At 39.8% G+C, this 27,849-nt stretch overlaps 1 long non-coding RNA gene across 4 annotated transcripts in view; it reads right to left on the reverse strand.

Annotated features, from left to right (window-relative positions):
* Positions 1-12,310: 12,310 nt before the first annotated feature.
* The window catches only part of LOC130927493 (uncharacterized), an 88,303-nt gene continuing 72,764 nt past the window's right edge, over positions 12,311-27,849 (reverse strand). For 3 of the 4 annotated variants that reach the window (XR_009066441.1, XR_009066442.1, XR_009066440.1), the window contains one exon: positions 12,311-25,902. This is a non-coding gene — a long non-coding RNA (uncharacterized LOC130927493). The remainder of the gene's footprint in view (positions 25,903-27,849) is intronic. The other variant, XR_009066439.1, reaches the window with a different exon arrangement.

The raw sequence follows: 27,849 nt of genomic DNA on the forward strand, positions 1-27,849 counted from the left end.
CAATTGAAACCACTATAAAACACACACCTGGTAAGAATTGTCTTGATGAGAAGCATTGTCTGATGTGCATCATGGCTTGGTCAAAAGAGCAGTCTGAAGATCCTGCGACCAAGGATGGTTGATTTGTATAAAGCTGGGAAAGGATATAAAACCATCTCTAAAATTCTAGATGTTCATCAATCGACAGTCAGAGAAGTTGTCTACAATTTGGCACTGTTGTTTCTCTCCCAAGGAGTGGCCGTCCACCAAAGATGGCGCCAAGAGTTCAGCGCAGAATACTCAGAGAGGTAAAAAAAAGAACCCTAGCATGTCTGTCAAGACTGACAGAAATCACTGGCACAGTCCAATATCTCTGTGCACACATCAACTATATGAAAACCATGGCCAAGAATGGTGTTGATGGGAGGACTCCACGGAGGAAGCCACTGCTGTCAAAAAAAAAAACCATTGTTGCTCGTTTAATGTTTGCAAAAAGTCACCTGGACACTCCACAGAAGTTTTGGCAAAATATTTTATAGGCTGATGAAACCAATGTTAAATTGTTAGGGAGTAACACACAACATCATGTGTGGAGGAAAAATGGAACAGATCACCAACATCAACACCTCAGCACCGTGAAGCGTGGTGGAGGGAGCATCATGATTTGGGGCTGTTTTGCTACCTCAGGGCCTGGACATCTTGCAAGCATTAATGGAAGAATGAATTTAAAAGCTTTGCAGGAAAATCTGAGGCCGTCTGTCAGATAGTTGAAGGTAAAAAGAGGATGGATGCTGCAACAAGACAATAATCCAAAACACAAATAAATCGACTTCAGAATGGTTTCAGAAGAACAAAATGCACGTTTTGAGTCGCCAAGTCAGTCTAGACTTGAACCCCATTAAGATGCTGTGGCATGACCTAAAGACAGCGATTCATTTCAGACTCAGGAATCTGACTGAACTACAGACGTTTTGGATAGAACAATGGGCAAAGACTAGTCCTGATCGATGTGCCAGACTGAGCTGCAGCTACAAGGAAGCCTCTGGTTGAAGTTCTTGCTGCCAAAGGCGAGGGCCAAAAATATTAAATGTGATGGTTCACTTACTTATTTTTCCCCTTTCTGTCATTGTTTGTGTGCTGGGTATACGCAGGTCCGCGTGTGTGAGGCGGTGTGTGGAAAACCTTCCCTCTGATGCCTTCAGGTAGGGATGCTAACGGCAGTTCTGTTAGTCCGAGCTTTATTGGCGCAGTGGTTATCGTCCCTGCACTGTTGATGTGAAGCGTGTCATGCAGCGTGGTGTGAGTTCGTGTCATCTGTGTGATTTTGATCAGAAGATCAGATCACATTTGATGGTGATTTTATGTAGAAATGTGAGAATTTCCAAAACGTTCAGATACTTTGTCATACCACTGTACGAGCAGAGCATCTGCGGAGCTGCTTGATCGGTTCACGCGAGGATTGCAAGATCGCGCGAGAGTAGCAGGTATTTAAAAATAACAATACAACAACCATTTGTTGGTCAGCTTTCTTTCTCAAAGAAAGAAAAAAGTCCTGTGCTAAAGAGAAAAGCAATCCCAATGAGAAAGATTTTAACTTGTATTTTACAAATGAAATGCCTCAAAGAATAATTTTTTTCCTTTTTCTTATGAACGGTTTTCAAAAGCTTTATTTTCTCAAGTTAAAGCGCTATGCAGAAATTAATCAATTTAATTATGTAAGCAGGATTTGTGTATTCTTATTATTTACAGGTGTTTTGGCTCATTTCAATGTATTTTATTTGTATGGGCTGTTATTTATTTTATTATGTATTTATGATTTACAAATGTTTATGTTGTATAATTTTAGCTCCTATCTGCATATTAGTTCCTACTTGTTTTGTTGTGGTAGGAGGGTTTTGTATTGAACACGGGGCCGTGTTGGTTATTATTATAGCAGAGAAGACAGCAGTAAACAAACAAACAACAAATAAATTGTGGCCCGATCTGATTCTACCCACAGCCTCAAGAGATCTGACCGGCCAATCTAACCGGGTCAGTTTGCTCAGCGAGCGTTGGATGCGAGTTAGTGCGCATGCGTAATACTTCGATGTGCTCCATGGAAAAAGGCAGTCTGAACGGGCACGGCAAAAAACAGATATGACGAAAAATCGGAATTGCGCTAAAAAGGACCTGCGGTCTGAACATAGCCGTAGTCATAGAGTCTGTCAGGCCATATAGATACAAGGCAATGTTACATGCATTAGCACAGTAGCACGCACACACATAAAGCGTGTCATGTGCTCTCCATTTCCATCTCCTCATTGTGCAGTCAATGCAATTCATCCCCATGACGACCCGATGGTGTCACATGTCACTTGACTCTGGGTCATGGCCCGTCCGTCCATCTGTCCAACACTGACAGCTGACGTGCCGTCTCTTTCCCGCCTCGCTGCGGCGTCAGCGATTTCCCGCACCGCTTTGGCCACGGCGCAATCGGAGAGTTGCATTCCCGTTGGGCAGTTTTTTGGTGGGCTGACATGAAGCTAAAAGCTTAACGTCTGCGGACGTAGCCTACCTACCTGGCAGTTCCTCATTAGGTTAGACCAGTTGTTGGCCACCCGCATTTGGCTCTTTGGACCCTCTGATGGGGCGCATATATTAAAATAGCAAATGTCTGATTAAAATATATTGTAGTTCTTCAGAGTTTTAACAAAGGAAATTAGCTTCCCTTTAGTAAACAGAACAAGTCAAGCTAACTTTTTCGTATCTTTCTTAAAAGAACACCGGTCATGAATTCACCAAGTTTGTAAAGTCATGGTGCCAATCGGAAGGTGTACCCAGAAGTCTTTGCACCATTAACACTTAATATAAATTTGTAAAACTGTCCGTTAAACGCATTAATAATAGAGTTAACACAAACCTCCTTTGACGCCGTTAATTTTTTAGCTTTATTGCCCTTCCGTTCCTGCACGCCGTAGTTTGGAATTCAAGACAACGTGCGGCATGCTCCTATGTCCACCAGCTCTGGGAGAAAGTATCATCCTGCTGATTTGATCCCGGTATAAACTAATTTGGGGTTTTAATGGCCAAAATGGGGCACTTTGAGGCAGCCTGACGATGGTGAACCCGCCCGGCACGACCCGTTATGGTTATTTTCGAGCATGTTTGGATGAAAATACCGTGATGAACCCGCTGGGCCTTGGGGTAGTTATCGTGGTCCCCCGAGACGCACTATTAGCAGGACACAAGCACATGAAGGATCGTGGTGAAATCCCTGTGTCAGGCAACTTTGGCTTTTTTAGCCCAAAATGTGGCACTCTAAGGCAGACTGTGGCATTTGTTGTATTCTGAGTAGTAGTGTAAATGATCTGAGAGACTCCTTTTGTGTATCAAGTTGAAAGTTTTAGTTTTGTTACAAGTCATGTGTACTAGCGATAAACTTTAGGCAAAAGGATGTTTGGACACCTACGGAGCCCCTAAACGGACATCAACAGAAATAAAATAAATTTAAGCAATCTGGTGCGCTATCTGGTAAACATTAGCATTATATAGCATTTAAGCTAGCGGACTTTTGCTATGCACGTTTGCCAATTTGTTGTAAACATTCGCATTATATAGCATTTAAGCTAGCGTTTTTTGCCATGCAAGTTAGCCAATTGTTGTAAACATTAGCGTAACATAGCATTTAAGCTGGCGTTTTTGCCATGCAAGGTAGCCAATTGTTGTAAACATTAGCATAATATAGCATTTAAGCTAGCGTACTTTTGCTATGCAAGTTAGCAGATCTTTGTAAACATTAGCACTATAAAGCATTTAAGCTAGCGTTTTTTGCAATGAAAGTTAGCCAATTGTTGTAAACATTAGCATTATATAGCATTTAAGCTAGTGGGCTTTTGCCATGCAAGTTAACCAATTGTTGTTAACATTAGCATAATATGGCATTTTAGCTAGCTGACTTTTGCTATGCAAGTTAGCCGATCTTTGTAAACATTAGCACTGTAAAGCATTTAAGCTAGCGTTTTTTTTGTTTTTTTTTTTTGCAATGAAAGTTGGTCAATTGTTGTTAACATTACCATAATATAGCATTTAAGCTACCTGACTTTTGCTATGCAAGTTAGCCGATCTTTGCAAACATTAGCACTATATAGCATTTAAGCTAGCGTTTTTTTTGTTTTGTGTTTTGCTATGCAAGTTAGCCAGTTGTTTTAAACATCAGCATTATATAGCATTTAAGCTAGCGGACTTTTGCCATGCAAGTCAGCCAATTGTTGTAAACATTAGCATGATATAGTATTTAAGCTAGCTGACTTTTTCTATGCAAGTTGGCCGATCTGTGTAAACATTAGCACTAGATAGCATTTAAGTTAGCGTTTTTTTCCTATACAAGTTAGCCAATTGTTGTAAACATTCGCATTATATAGCATTTCAGCTAGCAGACTTTTAGCGTGCAAGTTAGCCAATTGTTGTAAACATTAGCATGATACAGCATTTTTTTACAGTAGGCTACTGTAGGGTGACCAAACGTCCTCTTTTGCCCGGACAAGTCCTACTTTCACGTAGTATCCTCGTGGTCCGGGCGGGTTTTATAAATTCATAAAAATGTCCAGTTTTTATGATTTTTCACGGGACCAATTTGAAGAGAATCCCTCCGGCCGCTGGGTGGCAGCGCCTGCCTGCGATGACATGGTTCCTAGTAGTAGGGAGGGAAGGAGTAGTTCTTCTTGTTTTTGTTGCCAGTTTACCTCTATCATGAGGCATTACCGCCATCTACTAGGTTGACGATTTGGCTACAACGCCTGAAGTTTTTTATGATAAATAAGTACAGTATATAATGGCAACTGTTGACTTCTGTTGGAGCTTTGACTGTAAAATCCCGTTTGGTGTCGCATTGTTGCGCTGCCGATGATTGTAAACTTTTATAGCAAAGTTTGATTTTTGCCTCAGCTAGCAATCAGTAAGCTAAACCGCGCTAGGCAGTATGGGAAACGTAGTTTTGAACTGCTACGTTTGGGAACATGCTGATTGAATAGTTTGTCAGTTTATTTCGGTTTTTGTTTGTGTGTAATCTAGAACATTGAATGAGAATATCAATTGAATGGGAATAACAATTTGTCAAGGACAATTGTCGTGATAGTAATTTATAAAAATGTTTAGTTGGCACATAGCCTACTGTGTGTATGTGTATTGACTGGAATACATTTCTATGGGTCTGCATGATATATTATACGTATATATATATATATATATATATATATATATATATATATATATATATATATATAGTTTGTTTGTTTGTTTGTTTGTCTTGTTTTTTTTTTTTTTTTTAAGTAATTATTATTTTTCTTTTTTTCAAACTGCATTTTTCCATCCAGAGTGAGGGGGCACACTTTAAATATATTAAAGTGATATAGGCATCTTTGAGTGAACTTCGAGCAAAATTCAAGTGTCTTGAGGCCGGGCTGAGTGTCCTCTTTTTTGGAAATCAAAATATGGTCACCCTAGGCTACTGGTACTGTTACTGACAGCCATCTTGGGTAGGTCAACCAGCGGTCTAAAACTTTGAAGTGTCGAAATGTACCTGTTACGCAGCATCGGTGTGTTACTTCTTAGTACTCCCCAATGACATCATTTTAGTGACGCATCGTTACCAATATGGGTTTAACACCAGTTAAAAAGCCTTTGACGTGTATCGTCATGGCTAGTAGTAAAAGAGTTGCTCAACTTGGATTGAAAATGATAACTCAGGCTGGAATCTGGCTTCATTTTAACACCTGGGTTTCGTCATCTCAGGTCCAGGTGGTGGGACGCTGTGAGGTGAGTCAATGTGTTTGGTTTAACACAAGCTGTGACGTGCCTTCTTAGCCACGCTAAACGATCGCCATTGCTGGTGCGATTTGGCGATGGTAGGGCAGATCCACACCCACGTATTTTGTGCAAAATGTCATCCAAAGTGTTGTTTAGTCACCGTAACATTTGATGAGTCATTGGTACAGTGATGACGCACAAACTTACCAAGTAAAAGCAATTTGATGAAGATAAGGATGTGGTCAATCATGTTTAGGAGTTTTATTATACACACCTATTTATTTGGTGAATCATTTTCATGAGAGGCAGCTGGCCTAATTTAAGAACTTTTTTTTTGGCCACTCTATGGAATTTTGGCTAATCGCATTTTGTCATAATCCTGTAGCAAATTGTCTCATCTATTCATTGTGGAGATGCATGGCAAAGCTACCAAACTATATAATAAATGTTCAATCTAACCTTTTTTTTTTTTAGCTCAATTGCGGCCATTGACAGCGAAAGACATCCAATCCATGAAGGTTGAACGAATGTTCATTTGGTGCCACCTGCCCGCTTCAGATCGGACGTTTACCAGTGATAAACTCATTACAATTCACAGCAGAAACATGAAAATCGTTCATTTCGTGGGCGGCCATCTTGGCGAAGGTGCCGTTCCCATCAAAATCATTGTATGAAGTCATAACTAGCTTTTTTGCGAACCAATTTTTAGTCAATGAAATGTGCCAGAGGTTCAATCTATTCGAAGTGTGATGATTTCCCACTTCAAATGGATTGGACATCTACTAGTGATACACTCATTTAAAGAGTTTTAATTCTGTTTTTAAAAGCCATATGATTGGATGTCTATTACTGTCGATGGTGCTGAAAAAAAAACATCAGCAATGTTCTCTATATGGAATGGAAGAATATAGTCTGAGTTAAATTTGTTTGTTTAGATCATTTATTTACCACACCTCACTCCAAAGGATTTATTTGGCAATTAAACTACACGCCATTGACGACGACAACAACAACAAAAAAGTACACGGCTAATAAAAAAGACCTTCGACTAGCAGTGTGCATGGTCAAACATGAAAACGCACAACAGCCACAGCATCCATGAAAAAGTGACGTTTGTCAAAGGACCTTGGTGTATGTACAAAGGTAAACGCTAACATGTTTGTGTTGTTTCATGGCATAGCCTTGACGGCGCTGGTGGCGGCACACATCTGAAACAAAATGGCCTCCAAACAGATAAGTCGCAAAGGTAAATTATTTGCCATAAATATTTTTTTGTTGTAGCTGGATACAATATGGAATATTTGATATTTAAACACTGTTATTTTTGTCAACAACGATGATAACAAAAATACTTCGTCCACGAACAATTTTTTCATGACTGATGAGCTGAAGATGTGTCTTGGGACACTAAAACCATAGACTTCATAATGTACGGGTCGTGGGGCCGATAAAAAAGGGTGCCTGCAAAGGCCGTCAAAGCTGACCGAGTGGAATCACAGACCAAGAACTTTTCTGGTGGAAATTCATGTGAACAAATGCTTAAATCCCCGAATTCTTTATAGATACAGAAATAAAACAGTCTCGATTCCTGGTTAAAAGCAAAAAAAAAAAAAAAAAAGTGCAGTTAGCATTTATTTTACGTAACTATGTCGAAGTACAATGCTAGTTTGTTAGTGAATGTAGCTAGCGGCCGCCTGATGTAAACAGTGCTTTTCCGGTGAAACTTTTTGTGAATAAATGCTTAAATCCCCGAATTATTTATAGATATGGACATAAAACAGCCTCGATTCTTGGATAAAAGCAAAAAAACGCATAGTTAGCATTTCTTTTACGTAAATATATCGAAGTACAATGCTAGTTTGTTAGCAAATGTAGCGTCACTAAAATCGACCAAAACTGAAAAGTTACCAAGTGTTGCTTTAAGACCACATAAACAAAACAAAACAAAAAAATTGGGTAGAAGGGGGTAAACCTCTGTTCACTACATTTCTCACAGTTTAATTAACTTAAACAGCAGAAAATTCATACAAAAGTGGAGGACACTTCCCTCTAAGCAGCTTTCTACTTGCGTTTCACAGGTTAGCAAAATCAAACAGTTTAATGTTATGCAAACTCTGATGCAGGTTGTAGCAAAATTTCAGTAGCAAAATTGGTGGTGTGTTCCCCACCTCCATAACATTGATGTCTTTTTACATTACTTACACTGGCTGCTGCTGGCTGAAAAAAAATACTTCTAATATCCCTCCTCTTTGAAGGAGGCGGATGAGGCGGCATGTTGGCGACGTATTTTTGTCGGGTCAGTTCATGTGTGTGTGTGTGTGTGTGTGTGTTGGGGGGAGGGAAATCGACTAGCACATTCAGCAAGTGAAAAAGGGGTAAATAAAAGTCTGAAAATAATTCACTTAATAATGGTAGGGTCAATTGTATCCTTACATTTGTATCCAGGGCCGGCCCAGCCTATACACAGACTATGCAGCTGCTTAGGGCCCCTAACCACTAGGGGGCCCCGAATCTGGCGATTGTTTAATTTATATTCTATTTTGTTTACTACAGTTTGCTTTATTTGACTTTTGTGAGTTTTGACACTTGATTACAAGCTTTAAAAAATAAAAGTTCTTCCCTAACTTTCCTCTTTTAGAAAAAGGTTTGGCGCTATCTACTGTAAGTACTGACAATCATTTGGGGTGATAAGTTTGAAGTATGCGGTGCAACAAGATCTGGTTAATATACAAAATATTGGATAGATTGCATATGTGGGTTTCACAGTACACTGTGACGAAATGGTGGGCCAAAAATATGGGCCCCTTTGCATTATTTTGCTTAGGGCCCCCAAAATGGCCTTAGCCGGCCCTGTTTGTATCCTTGCAACATATGGGAAGGCAATCTAAATTACCTATATAACTGAACTCATAAAATGCAACTAAGGTTGCTTAAAAGTTGGTGGGAACAATTTGAGCAAGGGCGTAGGTTTGCATAGGGACGATGGGGACATACAGTGCCCTCCATAATTATTGGCACCCCTGAAAAAGATGTGTTTTTTAGCTTCTAATATATATATTTTTAATTCAAATAATATGGGACCTCAATGGGAAAAAAGAGAAAAATCCAACCTTCAATACAAGTGGGGAAAAAAATCCCACATATAGAAAAAATTATTTGACATCAAATAATGTGTGTCACAATTATTAGCACCCCTGGTGTTAATACTTTGTACAACCCCCTTTTGCCAACAAAACAAGGTCTGGGGACTGAGGTGGCCATGGGAGGAGCTTGATTTTGTGTCTGGTAAACCATTTCTGTGTAGATTTGGCCATATGTTTAGGGTCATTGTCTTGCTGAAAGACCCAGTGACGACCCATCTTCAGCTTTCGGGCAGAGGGCAACAGATTTTGATTTAAAATGTCCTGGTATTTTAAAGCATTCATGATGCCATGCACCCTAACAAGGTTCCCAGGGCCTTTGGAAGCGAAACAGCCCCACAGCATCACTGACCCACCCCTATACTTCACAGTGGGTATGAGGTGCTTTTCAGCATGCGCATCTTTCGTGGCACGCCAGACCCACTTAGAGTGTTTGTTGCCAAAAAGCTCAATCTTGGTCTCACAGAAAAGTACACACGGTCCCAGGCTTCAACTGGGACCGTGTGCTTTGGTCAGATGAGACCAGCAATGTCCTGTCCCCCAGCAAAAAGTGTTCATGCAGGTTATGCTGCCTACCAATATTAAGACCAAACCTACGCCCTTGATTAAATGCATTTATTACTCTTATGAAATCAAAGTGCAGTTCTACAGAATTTAACCCTTTAACACAGAACGTGTCGGCAGCGACGCATTTACGCATATCGTCTTTGAAGCTTCGTCACGCTGTAATTACGTCACCCACGTGCCGCTGGTTTGTCTCATTTGAAAGTGCGGAAGTTGATGTCCACACCAGTTTTTATTTGAAGTCAATCGACAAAGAAAAACGGGAGATAATGTCATTTGAGTTTTATAGTTTTATTGCACTCATAAATATGCATTAAAACGCTGCATGGACCATGTATACATCTCCATATTTCCATCATTTCTTGTCCTTTTTCAAAACCGAAAGCAGCACAAAAGACTACATATCCCAAAAGCCGTTGTGATGTCAAGAAGGACGAACCGAATGTGATCATTTTTAATATATTTCCGAGCGAGGCGCCAACTAATGAAAGTGAGGCATGCGAAACAAGCAACGGCCGGTTGGTTTGAGCGAGCGACTTTGAAACGTGCAGAATGAATCTAAAACTACATTTAGCGCAAGCTAATGCAATATTTCATTAACTCAAGGATGAAGATGAGCCGTATTTGTCGTTGTTTTCTTTGGATGAATCAGCGTCTCGGCGAGTAGAAGTGACAGCAGCGCACAAACGGCGAAAGAGTCGGCTGTGTGACATTGTGTGTGACATTGTAGCTCCGTGACCTGTTCAAGAAGCTTTATTGAGTGCGAAAAAAAACAAAAAAACTTTATTGGGTCACATGCCTGAAAAATTTGAATTGAACTGAACTACTTGTCAATATTTTTCTAAATACTTTTTTTTCAATGTTATATATTTTTTCTTCACTATAATCTTTTTTTTGTTGATGTGTGTTCGAGAAGCTTGATTGCATGTACGTATATGCTTTTGATAACGTGATGGGTACAACACCTAACTCCACAAAGAGATATTCTCCAAACCCTTTTTGTGTTAGATGATATATATATATATTTTTTCTCACTATTTTGCACTGTATATAACCTGTTTTGACCATAGTATGTGTAAAGGCCAAAAACGCCTATGACCATACCTGCTGTTTGTGTGCAATTGTCAAACATAAAATTATTCAATCTTATTTTTTTCAATTGAAAGTTTATCTTAACAAGTTGAATAAATATTATCAAGCTTCAAAACGGTTGGTCGAGCATGTTTGGTTGTCAATGGGACATGAACATTACAAATTTTGAAAAAAGATTTTAGGGTTTTTTTGGGTCCAAAATGTGGATTATAATCGGTCAGTGACGAAAACAACAGTTTGGACATGAAGTTCAAGGTGTCCTGAAAAAGGGACCCAAATTGGCCATTGTAAACAATGTTTGCTTTGAAATATAAAGGCAACATCAAATGCATGCAAATTCGGCCAAAATAGGTTTAGGTGTTAAAGCGTTAAATAAACGCTCAGGTATTTTATTTTGTATTCAAATTTAATATTATTTTGAAAGTGCAATCCTGGTGCCAGAGAATGCACAGGTCAAAATTAATGAAATTGCAAGCATAAACATCTTTGGTTTACAGCTCATAAAATTATTCTGCAAAGTATGTGTTTGTTATGATGATTCGATTAATTGAACTAATAATTGATGAATTAATTGATTACTTAAATAGTCGATAGCTTCAGCCCTAATTGACAATTGACAGTGCTTTTTATTAACTTAATTTTTATGTAGTTTACTCTTGGGAAATGAATTACTTTCTAAACTATTGTTTTCTCCTAATAGTTGGAGTCTGTATTTTTGGCCAGACACCATACACGCTTCTGCATCTGAAAATTGTTGTCCTCATTTTGTTTCCCTGCTCGTGTTGCGATATATGACTTTTTTTTTTTTTTTTAACCGGCAGCGCGCCGAGACAACTCCCTGCTGAATTGACTAATTTTCATCCTCTGTTGTTCTTCTTTCACTGGTTTTTATTGCTCCGTGGCCAACGGCGCACGTGGCCTCGCTTGGTCTTGTGTTTTCTTTTTCGCAGGAAGGCGTCAACGTCGTCGGCTGTAAACGTGACTGTAATACAATGAAGCAAACATCAGGTTATATTGCTATGTAACTGAAATGAAAAGTCGATTGTTTTGGGGAAAATGCGTTTGTAGGGAAGACATTGTTGCGGCGCTAATAAGGAGAACAACTTGACGGCAGTCTGGAAACCTCCTGACGGACAAACAACCGCCTTTGTGCTCCTTATGTACCACACTTTTTCTATTCCTTCTGCTGTCTTTGTCCAGCATTTTATCATTTGACTAATTTAGTCTTGCAAGAAAGACTACTAGAGGTCGACCGATATATCGGGCCGATATCTGGACTTTTTTTCCCCCAGCATGTTAGAGGACATTAAATTTCAAGGCCCATCACTGCCCATCACCAAACTAATTAAAAAAAAAAAAAAACAGTTTTATTCCTTGGCTTTTAATGCAGCGTGAGACTCAACCCTTTTCATTTCTTATGGTTTGTTTGTTTTTTGCTTGCTTTTGATATCAGTACGGATATTAAGAGTGGGAACCTCTTGGTACCTCACGATATGATACGATTTGCGATACAAAGCTTACGATGACTATGATCTCACGATATGGCGATACAACGATTATCGATATATTGGTCAGGAACTCAAATTAAGATATTTTACAAAACGACTAATAAACAGAAAAACAAGCTTCTGTTTTGAATTTGAATGAGTTTACCACTAGTAGACATCCAATCCATTTGAAGTGGGAGGGTGGCAGCGAATGAACATTCGTTCATTCGCTGCCACCCTCCCACTTCAAACGGATTGAACGTCTATGGCCATCAGTGGCTGCCAATGCTAGGCGACGAGGTAATATTGGGGCATTTCAGATCATTACTTTATTAATTTTGATCACTCCCTGTTTGTTTTCGTGGCATTTTATGAGTCACTTCCTGTTGATTTTGGGTTACGGAACAGGAAGTAGCCCAGGAATCTCCCAAATCAATAGGCAGTGACTCAAACGCAACAGGAAGCGACCTGTAAATGCACTAAAATGAACAGAAATTGACTTGTAAATGGCCTGAAAATCAGAAAGAGTGACTGTGAATGCACTGGTTTCGAATGAATGAACGTTCGTTCGACCCTCCCAGTCTAAATGGATTGGGCGTCGAGCGCCATCAATGGCAGCCATAGAGTTAACTTAGACACTATTATAGTTGAAGGTTTTGATAGAAACTTGTTGGTTCCGTTTTTTAAATTTTTATTTTATATATATACATATTTTTTAACCTTTTGGGATACAAAGCATCACGATATATCACCATTTCGATATTTTGTCACACCCCTAACGGATATCGTATGGTCCTTTTTTAAAATAATGGAACATTTATTCACGTAAATTGTCCGTTATTGGCACAATAGAAAAACAACAACCCGAACAGTTGGTGCGACCAGAGCGTTGTTGCAACGTCCCCAACACGTTTTTTTTTTTTTTTTATTGAACTGTACAAAATACAAAATTACAATACAAAACAACCAGTTCACATAAAATATGCTGGTCCTAAAAAAAATGTATATTGTGATAAAGTTAAGTTAGTTGGTAGTTCAAACCTTCTATTGTTTTAATATTGATAGTTTTGGCAGAAAAAAAGACAAGGAAAAACAAAAAAAAAAACCAATCTCATAGAATGAGCATACACTGCTGGCCAAAAGTATTGGCACCTCTGCAATTCTGCCAGATAATGCTCAATTTCTACCAGAAAATGATTGCTATTACAAATGCTTTGGTAGTAATATCTTTATTTTGCTTCCAATGAAAAAAAACCCAAAAGGGAATGGGAAAAAAATTAAATCATTATCATTTTACACAAAACTCCCAAAATCGGCCAGACAAAAGTCTTGGCACCCTTTGAAAAATCATGTGATGCTTCTCTAATTAACAGCACCTGTTACTTACCTGTGGCACATAACAGGTGGTGGCAATAACTAGATCACACGTGTAGCCAGTTAAAATGGATTAAAGTTGACTCAACCTCTGTCCTTGTGTGTACCACATTGAGAATGGAAAAAAGAAAGAAGACCAAAGAACTGTCTGAGGACTTGAGAAGCCCTTCAAATCTCAGAGACATGGAACAGCTGGCAAAAGAAGAATGCTCTAAAATTGTAAGAAACTCATTGATGGATACCGGAAGCGGCTGTTCGCAGTTATTTTGTCTAAAGGCTGTGCTACCAAGTATTAGGCTGAGGTTGCCAATGCTTTTTTCCGGCCCATTTTTGGAGTTTTGTGTAAAATGATAATGTTTAAAACATTTTTTTCATTCTCTTTCGTATCTTTTCATTGCAAGCAAAATAAATTAAGCTATTACTACCAAAGCATTTGTAATTGCAATCATTTTCTGGCAGAAATTGAGCATTATCTGACAGAATTACAGGGGTGCCAATACTTTTGGCCAGCAGTGTATACATAACACATTAAAACAGAATTGTTGTGGAACTCAAAATGTTGACTGGACTGTTATGGAGTGTGCACTTAGTAAAATTAAATATAACACAATACACCAAAGTATATTAGTATGCGTGTCCTTAAGTCTTTCTGATAGTTTTCTTCTGGTCTTTTCACTGCAACAACATAATAACCTGAAATTATGGCGCCATCTGGCCACCCCTATGAAAACTTTCTGGAGGTGCCACTGCTTGGACAAAAAAAAGGCAGCAGTCAGTATAGTGCGGTGTTCTTTTTTTTTTATTGAAGTGCTTTAAAAACAAACAAGGAATGATGACATAATATTAACTCTGGCTTACCTTCTTTGCAATATTATCGACGTTCACGAATCGGCCACCGATTTATATTGCTAGCCAGAAACCCAGCAGACAATGTAGCTGTAGAATTGTAGCACACAGAAATCTACATTGTATGCCAGGTTCAGGACAAAGCAAATCGATGATCTTTGGACGGCCAAACGGGAAGCCTTTAAAGAAGAGTGGTGGGAGGAAAAGCACAAAAGCCTTGACAAGGGCCCCTTGTGGAGTTGTGACAGAGAACATCCTGTCTGTAGGGGTCACAGGATGGAGAAACTCCACGCCCCGTCCCGCAGACATCGCGAGGCTCGGAATGCGGCGAGTCCAACGTGGAGGGAAGCGGGCCGAGCCGCCAGAGACCCAGTAGCCAGATGTAGCTGCTGATTGCTACACAGGATCTACACTGCCTACTGAGCAAGTGACGGCCGCCGTACGAAAAAAGGGGTGAGCCGCTCCAGGGCCAGTCGGTCTGCAAGGGAAGAACATCGCTTTTAATACAGGTGCGTCTCGACTACGCCAGTTTTCGATTGGCCCACAACAAACGATGAAAATATCATGGAATATGGCCTGCACAAGAAGCTTCAATTCCGCCTACTGCACTTCTCAGCTTTGAACACTAGATGGCGCTAGTCACTTAAGCAGTGCCTCGCCATTAACACACATTTGGGTCAAAACCTGACATGTTGAAATCAATGAAGGAAACTGTAGAATTTTAGTACAGTGGTACCTCATGATACGAAATGAATTTGTTCCAGGGTGCCTTTTTTTTTTTTTTTTCGTATAATGAATGACATTTTACATGTAAATGGGCAAATTCGGAATTTGAAAAAGAAAATTTCAACCACTTCTTGATGTGAGCGATTTCTGCATTGCGACCCTTGTTATATTACCGTGTTTCACCCTTAAAATCCCCCCAAAGTCCGGCTCTGGCCATTCACAGCTGTGTCTTGACACTCCGTGAGACATGCCACACAGTTTTTGGATGGAAACAAGGTAAGTACGCGATAATATCTTGTTAAAATCATGGTGTCTTTAATTATGCTCTCTCATGCTCTCAACTTGAGTTAGGGTTTAGGGGTTAAAAAAATGTTTTCTTTTCAAAAAAACCCTCCTGTTCAAAATGTTTCTTTCCCCAGAAATTTGAGATTTTAAGCTTTTCAATGATGTATCACACATGCATATAGGACAGTTTTGAAATTTGGCCAAATTGGGGGTCGAGAGCGGAACCTGAGTGTTTTCCGCCATATATGCAGGAATTCCCTGGGTTACGACTAGAGCTGAAACGAATACTCGAGCAACTCGAGTAACTCGAGTTTAAAAACTGATCCGAGTAATTTTATTCACCTCGAGCAATCGTTTAATTTTGCCAGCTCTAAGAATCACGTTTTGCCCGGACTACTCTTAATGCGGGACAACGCGCTGACGTCACGTGCGTAGAGGAAGAAGCAAAAAAAAACAAAACACAACTTATTACAGTCGCTACAAACTACGCCGACGTTGCTAAAAACTACACCCGCATGATGCTAGTGTGGTAGCAAGTAGTGTCCGATGCGTCTCATAGATAACGCATGCATTTAGGACTAGATGCGAAATGACACACTCGGCCGTGTCTGGGCAGCGTTAGTAAACAGCCGCCATCTTTAAGCAGTAGACTTCTCATCGCTAATAAAAATAACATTACTGTCACTCACTCACGTAACGTTAGCCCTGCGGAGGGCTAGTTTTCTATTGATTATGACCACTGTCGATGCGTGGCTAACGTGTCTTACATACATGCTTTACTTAATCTGTAAAAACACAGCGCTGGAGAGTGATGAGGGTGTAAAATTAAAACATAATAAAGCTAACTGTCAGTTTTAGCTCAGTAGTCATTGCCGAATAAAACACCAAGTAGCACTGGTCCCTAATGTGCTCCAATACAGCAGGTATCATACATTTATTTTGAACACTGCAAAAACTCAAAATTCTATCAGGACTTACTGTTTAGACTAACTTAAAACTTGAACTTAAAAATAGCTTGACACAAATGGAAATGCAATTGAAACACGTGGGAGAAACACGTAGCTTTTAAGTGATGTGTGTTATCAAGCGTAATTTCATTTTTAGGTAAGAAATATTTTTTTAATAAGATCTAGAAGTTTTTTTGAGTGAAAGTCACATCTGAGATGCAATTGTTGGCTGTTTTCAACAATGTACATCGAAAATAAAGACATTGATTGACTGAAAATGGTTCAATATTCGATTAAATGTCTTTTTTTCTCATGTACAGTATATTTATAATTTCCCTTTACCTAAAAAAAAAAAAGTTTTATCCGATTAATTGATTAATCGATAGAATTTTCAGTCGATTACTAAAATATTCGATAGCTGTAGCCCAAGTTACGACGTACCCGACTTACGTGATTTCGACTTTATGACACCGGTCCTTTTTTGTTTTTTTTTAGTAAACTTGTCATTTATTTTATGAAGTATGCTTTTATTCTAGCGCTGGTATGCAAGTAAGAGCGCAAGTACACCCAAAGAAGAACGTATTTGCGCACACGAAGAAGAGCGCACGGGCACGGAGAAGGGTCTGACTGCAGCTGCAGCAACGCTACAAACCACACTTCATATGTGGGACAAACCATATTCAGTTAATATGTTAATACTTGTAAAACAGCACCCGTTGCAATTTTCGTTATTTTTATTGTATGGACAATTGGACATGGATAAGGACAAGAGTAAGTGAATAGCATTTTTAGTCAGGAGATTGCAAGGGCAACTCATGCAGGCATGTGCAGGCATTTCATGTGGGTCCTAATTGGGAAATGCCTGAAGTTGATGTGGCGTGATGGAGTTTTGGCTGTTGTCATTTCAGGCCAATAAATGACAAACAAACATCACTCTCAAGTCTTTTAAATCTGACAACAAGTGCTACACATACAAAATACGCCCCTCCAAACCAGGCCTGCTGTTGGTACGGTGGCGCGAAGAATTCGTTTCCTGTACTACGTGAAGTTCAATGGGTTTTTGGGACAATATGCCCTACCCCAATTCTTTACCCTAAACTTAACTAGACACAGGGTTATTGCGGATATTGCGATAACTAGATTGTAACCTTTGCTATGTTTGGAAGTCATTTAATGTTGTGAACAGTGTTGTTTTTGGCAGCCCTTTTCATTTTCGTCTTAGTCTTTTGGACAATAATGCTTATTAGTCTTAGGCTAGGTCTACACTAGGACGGATAATGGCCTTAAACGTGTAATTACTTGGACTATAGCACATGTCGGCTACACTAGTATGGATTAGTTGTTAGACAGTTAATGTAGGTGGGTAATGTTACCTGCCGCCTACGCGCCGCCAAATATGGACTGCTGTCACCGTACAACATTCGGATACTCAGCAAGGGACGTCATGCCGTCGCGGTTTTTAGTGCGGCATGACAGCATAGTAAACAATGGAGGCGGACGATCACGACGTGGCATTCCTGCTCTTTTCTTTTCCACACATTTTTCCGGAACCTTCAAACTACGTCTCAATTATATGCTTCAATTCAGTGCCCATTTGGGGTTCTCCCATCGCGGATGAGGTGGAGATGAGTGTTTTTTACAGAGCTCGTGGGCTGGCCCCTCCCAACTCAATGATCTGCGTGGTACCCCCGGTCAAAGGGGCGCGATCAGTTTTTTTCCTAAACATTTCTGCCTGTCAAAACTGTTGCCGCTTTCAGGATTGCCACTTTTATGCACAAACAGTCCTGGTTGCTGCTTCCAGGAAATATACGCAGCGCCACACCATATGCTTCTATTTGTTATTTTCACAAGTGGTAGGAGCGCAACTGAGTATCGATTGTAACATCCCAAGTAATGATGTCAGGCTTACGTTGTTTTATAAAGATTTATTTCAATCACAACACGGCTCCTGCTCGTAAAAGCAGAGCGTGCTCTCCCTTCCAGTCTCGCGCCTGTGTGATACGTTTAATTGCGATCACGAAAAAACAGTGATCACAAAATAATGACAGTCTCAAACGTGTTGTAATTTCGAAATTTGCCGCGGGCGAGGAATGAGTTTCCGGTTCAGAGGTAAACCGCGCGGGCGATGACGTAACACATGAGGATTCTCCTTTTTACGCATGCGTAGTTCGAAAATGCAGGCGTACCTTGCAGAAGCGGGGAGGCCCCTTAAACGCACCTTAAACGAAGTTAGGACAGGTATAAAAATAGTCGGCAAAATACCCTGGAGAAAATGATCTGTCCAAGTGTAGACGTAGCCTTAGTCATTATTTAGTCATTTCAAAATGTGTTTGTCCTTGTCTAGTTTTTGTTGACGAAAACTCAGACTAATTTTGTCTAATTTTAATCGATGACGGATGAGCGCATATTGTAGCATCTACAAATCTATCACGTGATAAAACACACTCAGCAGAAAAACGGTACAATATTTTCAATTAATCATAAACACCCGGTTGCCACGGACTGTATGTAAATAAAAGGTGTCTGAGAGTTTTAGAGGGCGCTGACCCTTAGTAATAGCCGAAGGCTAACGCGAATGTGATGCTAACGCTACGAGTTACATTTAGTGTGTGATGATCACTCAGCACAGACCTTTAAAGGCATTGCATATTCTCTCTTGCCAAGATATAAAGACAAATCTTACCGTGTGTGTCTCAAAACAAGCAACTGGGAGACTAGAGAGGACACTAGCGCGTGAGTTGGAGCGCGCAGCACATCACATGAGTGACGCAACCAGACACTGCTACGATGCAGGCTAACGACGCATAAAAGTCACGCTTTGTTAACTTGACAGAAACTATGGTGCATTTTTGTCTCGTCAGAGGAAAACTGGCATTCGTGTTATTATTTTTAGTCTCCCAAGACACATTTTTGGCTCGTTATCGTTTCGACATTGTCATGAAAAAAATTGTTCGTTGCCGAAATATTTTAGTTGTAGACGTCGTTGACAAAAACAACACTGGTTGTGAATCAACTTTTAAAGTTGTCAATTGCTCCCGTTATTGCATTATTTCCCTTCCGTCATCTTTCGACATGGGAAAGTTTTAAAACTGTTTCATCATTTGAAGACAGATTCAAGTCAAGATTTTGCTGATTTAGAAGTATTTTAGATAAAATGTTACTTATGTTCACTCGGAAGGTTTGCTACAACAGAGCCTTCCTGAGACGTCCACTGCTTTAAGGTGCTGGCTGTTTACTAACGCCACAGAGTCTTTCATTTCGCATCTAGTTCTATATACATGTGATATCTACCGTAGCATCATGTGGGTGTAGTTTGTAGCAACGTGGGGGTAGTTTGTGGCGGCTGTCGGCTGCGGTCAGGTATTATTGCGGGCACGCGCAAAGATGAGGAAGAGCGCATTTGTTCCGACCAAGACGTCACATAGCTGAGTAAGATCGAGACAGGGGAAAGCCTGCAAGCCTGCTCGCACATTTGTTGCTTGTGAAACATCCAGAGGCGACGGCTGTATATAGCAACTTTTGTACTGTTTATTGTGCGTTTATGTGATTGTTTTTTTGATGATGTGCGGACACTAACTGATAGATGCTAATCGTTTGTGTGAATTGTTGTTGCTCTATCAGCAGCTAGCTATAAATGTAAATTTGTTATTGAAGATAAAACTGATTTAATTTCATTTTAATTTTAGTTACATTCTGCAAGTGTTCATGTCATGAGGAGCTGAATGAAGTCAGTAAACTACATTGACATCTGACATTGTCGTTACGGACTTAGCTCCAACATCTTGGCGAGGATGTATAATACATGTTTTTGGATAGTTATTTTTGAGATTTAGGGGGTATTTAGGGGTATCGGCATAGGAACCGAACTCATAACCCGGGGACTACTTGGATTTTACAATATCGTCTGGATTATTTTGTTGTTTGCAGCACATAATTTATAGACATTATATCCATTTCACTAGCACGGAGTGATCATGTTTCACCGCCATTTTGGGGGGAGTTTTACCTGGTTTTGATTCTCTGTTGAAAAAATATGAATGTGAAAGAATTTCAATTGCACCCTTTGATTTTTGTAGTTCGGACACCCCGGCTTTAATACAACTCCCGGAGCGCGGCCTGAGGGCGGGGAAGGATATGGGAGATTATCCGCTGACGAACATCTCCGAGCATGGCATTATCAGTGGCAGATTCCTGTCATTCTTTCCCATTAGCCCCGAGGCCCGAGCGGCTCCGGCGACGACGCATAATGGAAGCACTGAGCCGGCCTTAATAAAATATTCGCCGCGCACATAGGTGAGGAGCCAAAAGCCGCATACCTGAGAGCTCGTGACCGTCGCGTTGATCAAATAGCTGGCGGCCCAGCTGACGGTCACTTGACTCCAATGCCGCTTTTATTAAGGACCAAATGTGCCGGACATCTTCCCGAACGACACACATTCCAGCCATTACGGCTCTTCCTCGGTCACGTTGTCACTGTCACGCTGCGCTTTGGCGCGATGCTCGGGTCAGTTGAAGGAATGTCCGAAAAAGCTTATGGCGGAATTCTTTTAGAGGTCGAGCTAACGCCTTCGACAATTGAGTGTCGTTGATTTCTTGTTACTTTATGGAGAAATCATTTTGGATATGCAATTAAACTCCCATTTCAAAGTACAGTGGTATGAAAAAGTGTCTGAACCTTTTGGAATTTCTCACATTTCTGCATAAATCACCATTAAATGTGATCTGATCTTTGTCAAAATCACACAGATGTAAAAACAGTTGCTGCTTTAACTAAAACCACCCAAACATTTATAGTTTTTTTTATATTTTAATGAGGACTGCATGCAAACAATGACAGAGACTTAAAGAGCAAATAAACCCATTTTTACTAGGGGTGTCAAACGATTAAAATTTTTAATCGAGTTAATTACAGCTTAAAAATTAATTAATCGTAATTAATCGCAATTAATCCCAACTGAAACCATCTATAAAATATGCCACATTTTTCTGTAAATTATTGTTGGAATGGAAAGATGAGACACAAAATGGATTTATACATTCAACATACGGTACACAAGTACTGTATTTCTTTATTATAACAATAAATCAACAAGATGGCATTACCATTATTGACTTTCTGTTAAAGCGATCCATGGATAGAAAGACTTGTAGTTCTTTAAAGATAAATGTTAGTACAAGTTATAGAAATTTTATATTAAAACCCCTCTTAATGTTTTCGTTTTAATAAAACTTGTAAAATTTTCAATCAAAAAATAAACTAGTAGCCCGCCATTGTTGATGTCAGTAATTACTTACACAATGCTCATGGGTGCTGAAGCCTATAAAATCAGTCACACCCAAGCGCCAGCAGAGGGCGATAAAACTCCAAAAAAACACAACAAGTACACATTTCACTTTGCTGTCATTTTAATCTGTTTGAGCGGGGCATTTTTGCGTTAATTGCGTCAAATATTTTAACGTGATTAATTAAAAAACTTAATTACCGCCCGTTAACGCGATAACTTTGACAGCCCTAATTTTTACCCAACATTTTAAGTCAGGTGTGTGCCCAATCACTGATGAGTGGTTTAAAGGTGCCCTGCCCACTATAAAACACACACCTGGCTCGGTCAAAAGAACTGTCTTAAGACCTGCGATCAAGGATTGTTGATTTGTATAAAGCTGGGAAAGGGATACAAAACCACCTCAAAAAGTCTGGATGTTCATCCATCGACAGTCAGAGAAGTTGTCTACAAATGGAGAGAGTTTGGCACTGTTGCTTCTCTCCGAAGGAGTGGGCATCCACCAAAAGATGACGCCAAGAGTTCAGAGCAAAATACTCAGAGAGGTAAAAAAAAAGTACCCTAGAGTGTCTGCTAAAGACTTACAGAAATCACTGGCACAGTCCAATATCTCTGTGCACACATCAACTATATGGCCAAAATTGGTGTTCATGGGAGGACTCCATGCAGGAACCCACCGCTTTCTAAAAAAAACAAAACAAAACAAAAAAACATTGTTGCTCGTTTATTGTTCGCAAAAAGGCACTTGGACACTCCACAAAAGTTTTGGCATAATATTTTGTGGACTGATGAAACCAAAGTTTAATATTTTGGGAGTAACACACAACGTCATGTGTGGAGGAATAATAGGACAGCTCACCAACATCAAGACCTCATCCCCATCGTGAAGCTTGGTGGAGGGAGCATCATGATTTGGGGCTGTTTCGCTTACTCAGGGCCTGGACCACTTGCAATCATTAATGAAAGAATGAATTCAAAAGTTTTGCAGGAAAACCTGAGGCCGTCTGTCAGACAGTTGAAACTAAAAAGAGGATGTATGGATACCGCAACAAGACAATGATCCAAAACACAGAAGTAAATCAACTTCAGAATGGTTTAAGAAGAACAAAATACACGTTCTGGAGTGGCCAAGTCAAAGTCCAGACTTCAACCCAATTGAGATGCTGTGGCATGACCTAAAGACAGCGATTCATGCCAGAAATCTGACTGAACTACAGCAGTTTTGTGGATAAGAATGGGCCAAGATTTGCCCTAATTGATGTGCCAGACAGGTCTGCAGCTATAGGAAGCGTCTGGTTGAAGTTATTGCTGCCAAAGAGGTGCCACAAAATATTGAATGTGATGGTTCACTTACTTATCTTCCCCCCTTCTGTCATTGTTTGCATACTATCCTCGTTAAAATATGAAAACCTATAAATGTTTGGGTGATTTTTAGTCAACGCAGACAGTTTTTTCATCCGTGTGATTTTGACAAAGATCAGAACACATTTGATGGTGATTTTATGCAGGAATGTGAGAAATTCCAAAAGCTTCAGATACTTTTTCATACCACTGTATACTTAAAGGGACCCTCGGACTTAAAGACTTGAAGGCTCTAATAAGCCACAACTGTTGTCTTTTACAATAACATGTTATCAGAAACACATAAAATATTGCCTTTCATTTAAAAAACTATAATATTTAGGACATGTTTTGACCTACGGAGGGTGCCATGTTTTAATGGACGCGCGGTGTGATGACGTAGATTGTCCCTGTCACTCAACGAATACTACCGGGTTACTGCAATCCCCTCTACGGGCGAGATGTCTAACACAAGCGCACATCGGTTAAAAGCGGCGAGTACATACTATTTGTATTTTTATTGAGTCTTTTACTACATTTTCATTGCCTCAAAGGACTTTTTGCACGTGTTTCCCTCTCATACTTTTGAGCAGGGGCGTCGCTAGGTTTTAAGAACGGGGGGGGGGGGGGCTTAGCCCCCAGGAGATGCACAGGATGTATGTGAACGTAGTGTACAAGCAAAAAACTTCACAAACAGATAACAAAGACTGATCATATATTCATTATTATTGTAATTATTGTTGTTGTTTCTGTCTATTTTTTATTCAGTAGAGTAGGGCTGCAGCTATCGATTATTTTAGTAGTCGATCAATCGATGAAGTAGTTAGTTCGAATAATCGAGTAATCGGATAAGGAACTTAAAAAATTAAAATACCTGAGCTGAGCCTCAAAAAGTATAAAAAAAATAAATAAATGAGGATCTATGAACAACAAAAGAACAATTGGCTAAAGTCCGCTAGCTTAAATGCTATAATGTGCTGACATTTTTTTTTTTCAAATGCTCTCAACAAATGGTCCACACACGTATTCCCCAAAGAAAAAAAAAAAAATCGGCCAAATATACCTATAAACTAAATTACGAATGCATTAAAAAACATTAGCTAAAACAAAAATTTAGCTTATGTTGGTCTTAACAGGGAGCAGCTTGATTCAGCCACGTGAAATGAAGTAGACTAGAGGGCAGTGTAGCCACTCAAATCAGTAAAACTAAATGCAAACACTTTCAAAACAAACCATTACAACGCCACTTTAACTGAACGAATCCTCGAAGTAGCAAAATTTAATTCGAATATTATTTTTCTAATCGAATACTCGAGTTAATCGATTAATCGTTGCAGCACTACAGTAGAACAACAAGGGGAAAATGGCAACAACTGCAAGTTACTTGGTAGATGGAAGCATCAAAGAATGTCTGTTTTTAAGGGTGGCAAGTCACTCTGCTCTGACTCCTACAGGTCAATTAAGGTAGTGGAGTGATTATTATTAGTGTATTATTATGACTATCCACTGATGATAATCATACGTGAATGAGCTCAGCTCATGTACTAATCTATGCGTAAAGTGAGAAACACAGCTGATGCTCCAGAAGGAAGTCACCCCAAAAATAGAGCTAAAAAGAGTGCACACTTAACTCTACTAGGACCTGCACAATGCACTTGCACAATGCAAAGTACTTTTTTAAAAAAAAATAAAACATCAACAAATTAGTTAGGGGGGGCTTAACGATGCCACTGCTTTTAAGCATTGTGTTTTCTTGTGGTAGCTTTAAACCAGATTGTTGATCTGTTGACCACAAGAGTCAGTAACATATTTAAACCACCATTATTTGATATTACTACGTTAAAGTATTTTCTTAAGGCATTTTCAGAACAAAACAAGCTGAAAGCACACGGTAGTACTTTGGGTGTCAAATTCACCTCTTGTAGCACATTTTGGCAGAACGCCGTTTTTTTCCTTACTCCCGTACCGTCCCGTCTTTCCTGTTCATTTTGCTTTTGCTGCTCGTTTTGTGAAATATCAACAGTTGCCAAGCTCATTAATGTTCCTCTCGGGTTCAAATTGAAAGGGTTGAACAGATGACACGTTTGTGTCGCTAGAGTCATACTCTGGAAGCCCGGCGGCTTAACCATGTGACGTCACCGCCCTGCGATGTCATTTTCCTTTATTTTGAATCCTGTGACTTATAGTCCAGTGCGGCTTATTTGGTGATTTATTCGGGTTAATAGGTAACACTTTATTTGACAGCGGCGTCATAAGACTGTCATAAGACCGTCATTACTATGACATGACACTATCATGGGCTTTACTGAATGCTTATAACAGAGGCCAATAAGTGTCATCCGGCAAATTATGTCACTAACTCCATTTATGTCCAGTTCGGATCTTTTACATGCATTCAAAAGTGAGATAATTTGCCAGATGACAATAAATGGCATCTGTTATAAGCATTTATTAATGCTCACGACAGTGTCATGTCAGAATTATGATTGTCTAATGACAAAATTATGGCGCCACTGTGAAGTGCTTCAATGGATGCTAGGAGGCATGTTGGACAACAACTGTGTTGTCTTAGCAGGTGGCAGCAGAGGTCGACTCTCTCCCCCAGGGGAGCAGTGATGTCCAAAAGAAGCTCCCTGAAGCAATGAAGCTTTGCAATCAATTGGTTCAAAGCTTCATGGTGGTTCATTTGGTCTCATGACAGTCGTATGATGCCGCTGTCAAATAAAGTGTTACAGGTTCATAAATTTTGGTGTAAATATCTCCAAATACAGCGAGGACAGCCGCGGCTTATAGTCCGAAAATTATAGTAGTTGTTTTGTAGAACGATTTCCTGACCATATAGAAAAACGATGGTAGCCCTAACCTAACCCTAAACCCACACCCTCCCACTTCAAATGGATTGTACAGCTACATGTGATAAACTCATTGGTGTGAGAGTGCAACAGGCAGGGGAAATTTTAACTTTATTAGTGGATATTCACCTCTCTCGTGGTAGTGGGTGCCCAACAAATGGTTCTCTTCGCGAAACTTGTGCGAAACGCTTGACCGTGCCAACCTGAAATGAAAGACAAACGATTGGTCAGCACCAATTTTCCCTCTAATTGTTCATGTGTCTGAGCAGACACACAAGCTCCCTGAGTACACCGTGGACCACTGTGAGCAACATCAGATGTTTACGCACCAGTATCACGCCTGTTCAAAACCTTGGATCATAGCAAGTTACATGGCTTATTAAAAGGATCAAATTACAGCAGCAATTCTAAGACAACATTTTTATTATGAAGAATATGATTAATTGTTGAAAGAATATAAAGAAAAAAATAATAAATGAGTTAACACAAGGAGGAAACTCCAGTCAAACAGTCTTGCAAAATACCTAGCTAAATAGCGAGCTATTCAAGTCATCTGGTAATTTTTTTTCTAGTTTTAATATTGTTATATATATTGCGATATATCGCAAACCTCCAAAAAGTCGCAAAGTAAGTTTTTTTTCACTATCGTTCAGCCCTAATAGAGAGACATACACTTTACATTGTTGTTTTGTTAAAGCAACACTTGATAACTTTTCAGTTTTGGTTGATTTTAGCAACACCGGTGGACAAAAGTGGTAGTGTTTTGCCTTAAAGTGCATACAACAGGATAAAAAAAGTCCTAAATAGCATTATTATGTGAATTAGAATCATATTTTGAGACGATTCGACTATATACAACAATTTGGCAAAGCGCAGATGACGAGAAATTAGTTTTTTAATCTGCCGTTTAGCCACACCTACCCTATTATAGGACTCTAGCGTCCCCAACAGGAGGATAATGTCGGCAGGGTCATGGGTTCATCTGATTTAGAATTCAGCCCATCTAGGAGGAATTATTTAGAATGTCATTGTTTCAGTCTCTCTACTCCAATATTTTTACAGGATATTCTTTTTATCCAAATATTTTACCCCAATTGCTAAATAAAGGGTATGGTCATGACAAATAACAGTATTGTGCTAAATGGAATATGAAATATTAAAACTGCATTTATTCAGTACGACATGGCAAAATGACTCCATAATGGTCAAAACTGTCGACTTCTTGGCACCTCCCGAACAATATTTTATGCCACTGTAGTTAGTCCGGCTTTTGTCATTTCCCTGCCCTGGCTTCGGAAAATGTAAACAAACCAATAGGAGTGACAACTAGCTGACATGCTAACCCGAAACGAGTGACATCTCAAAGTCTTATTTTCGCTTTTCGAAGCAAAAAAAAAATCACACAAAACTACCAAGGGTCATGTCACACGGCGGCGGGGTTGCCGATTGTCTTCGCCGATCGGCAACCTGCCCGGCGGTGAGCAAGTTAGAGCTCGTCGTTCCCCTGCTGCGGGCAGAGGGCTTGTTTGCGGGGATGCAGCTGGACAATAACCGCCGGACAAACCGGCCGACGTCGGAGGAGCGCGTAGCTGCCACATGGTCAACACGAATATGGCATAAAATAATGCTTTACGACACGGCGAAAACGTAAACAGTGAGAGAGTCATACGAGAGCGGCGTGCAGTTGTTGTGCAGCTAACATGGCAGGATGTGTCTGAGGAGAACTTTTCTACATGTCCGTCCATGATCAAACCTAAGTAAATAGTCCATTACTTAAAGAAAGTTTGTAGTGTTTACTTACGCTTCCACACACATCCAAGCGGTTCATTTCATTCAGGAGCATAAGATACTGCGTGAAATATGAAATAAATATGCTTTTCTGTGTCAAAGGCACTTTAAGGAAGACTGTGTTTCCCATGAGGACCAACGCACACCCGCACAGTGCCGTAAAATCCTCAATCAATCAATAATCAATCTCCCGGTCGCCTGCAGATGGATTAAACAACATTTGTGTTTCCAGCGGCTGTGTGAAGAATGAATAGTAATAAAGGTAATGAATCGAGTTGTGGCTAAATAATAGCATATGACGGTTAGCAACCATGTGGCTTAGTGTGTCACGCCAGTGAAAGCCTGATAACCTGTCTTTTTTT

This window comes from Corythoichthys intestinalis, chromosome 12, assembly GCF_030265065.1.
Source record: "Corythoichthys intestinalis isolate RoL2023-P3 chromosome 12, ASM3026506v1, whole genome shotgun sequence".
NCBI classification, from domain to species: domain Eukaryota; kingdom Metazoa; phylum Chordata; class Actinopteri; order Syngnathiformes; family Syngnathidae; genus Corythoichthys; species Corythoichthys intestinalis.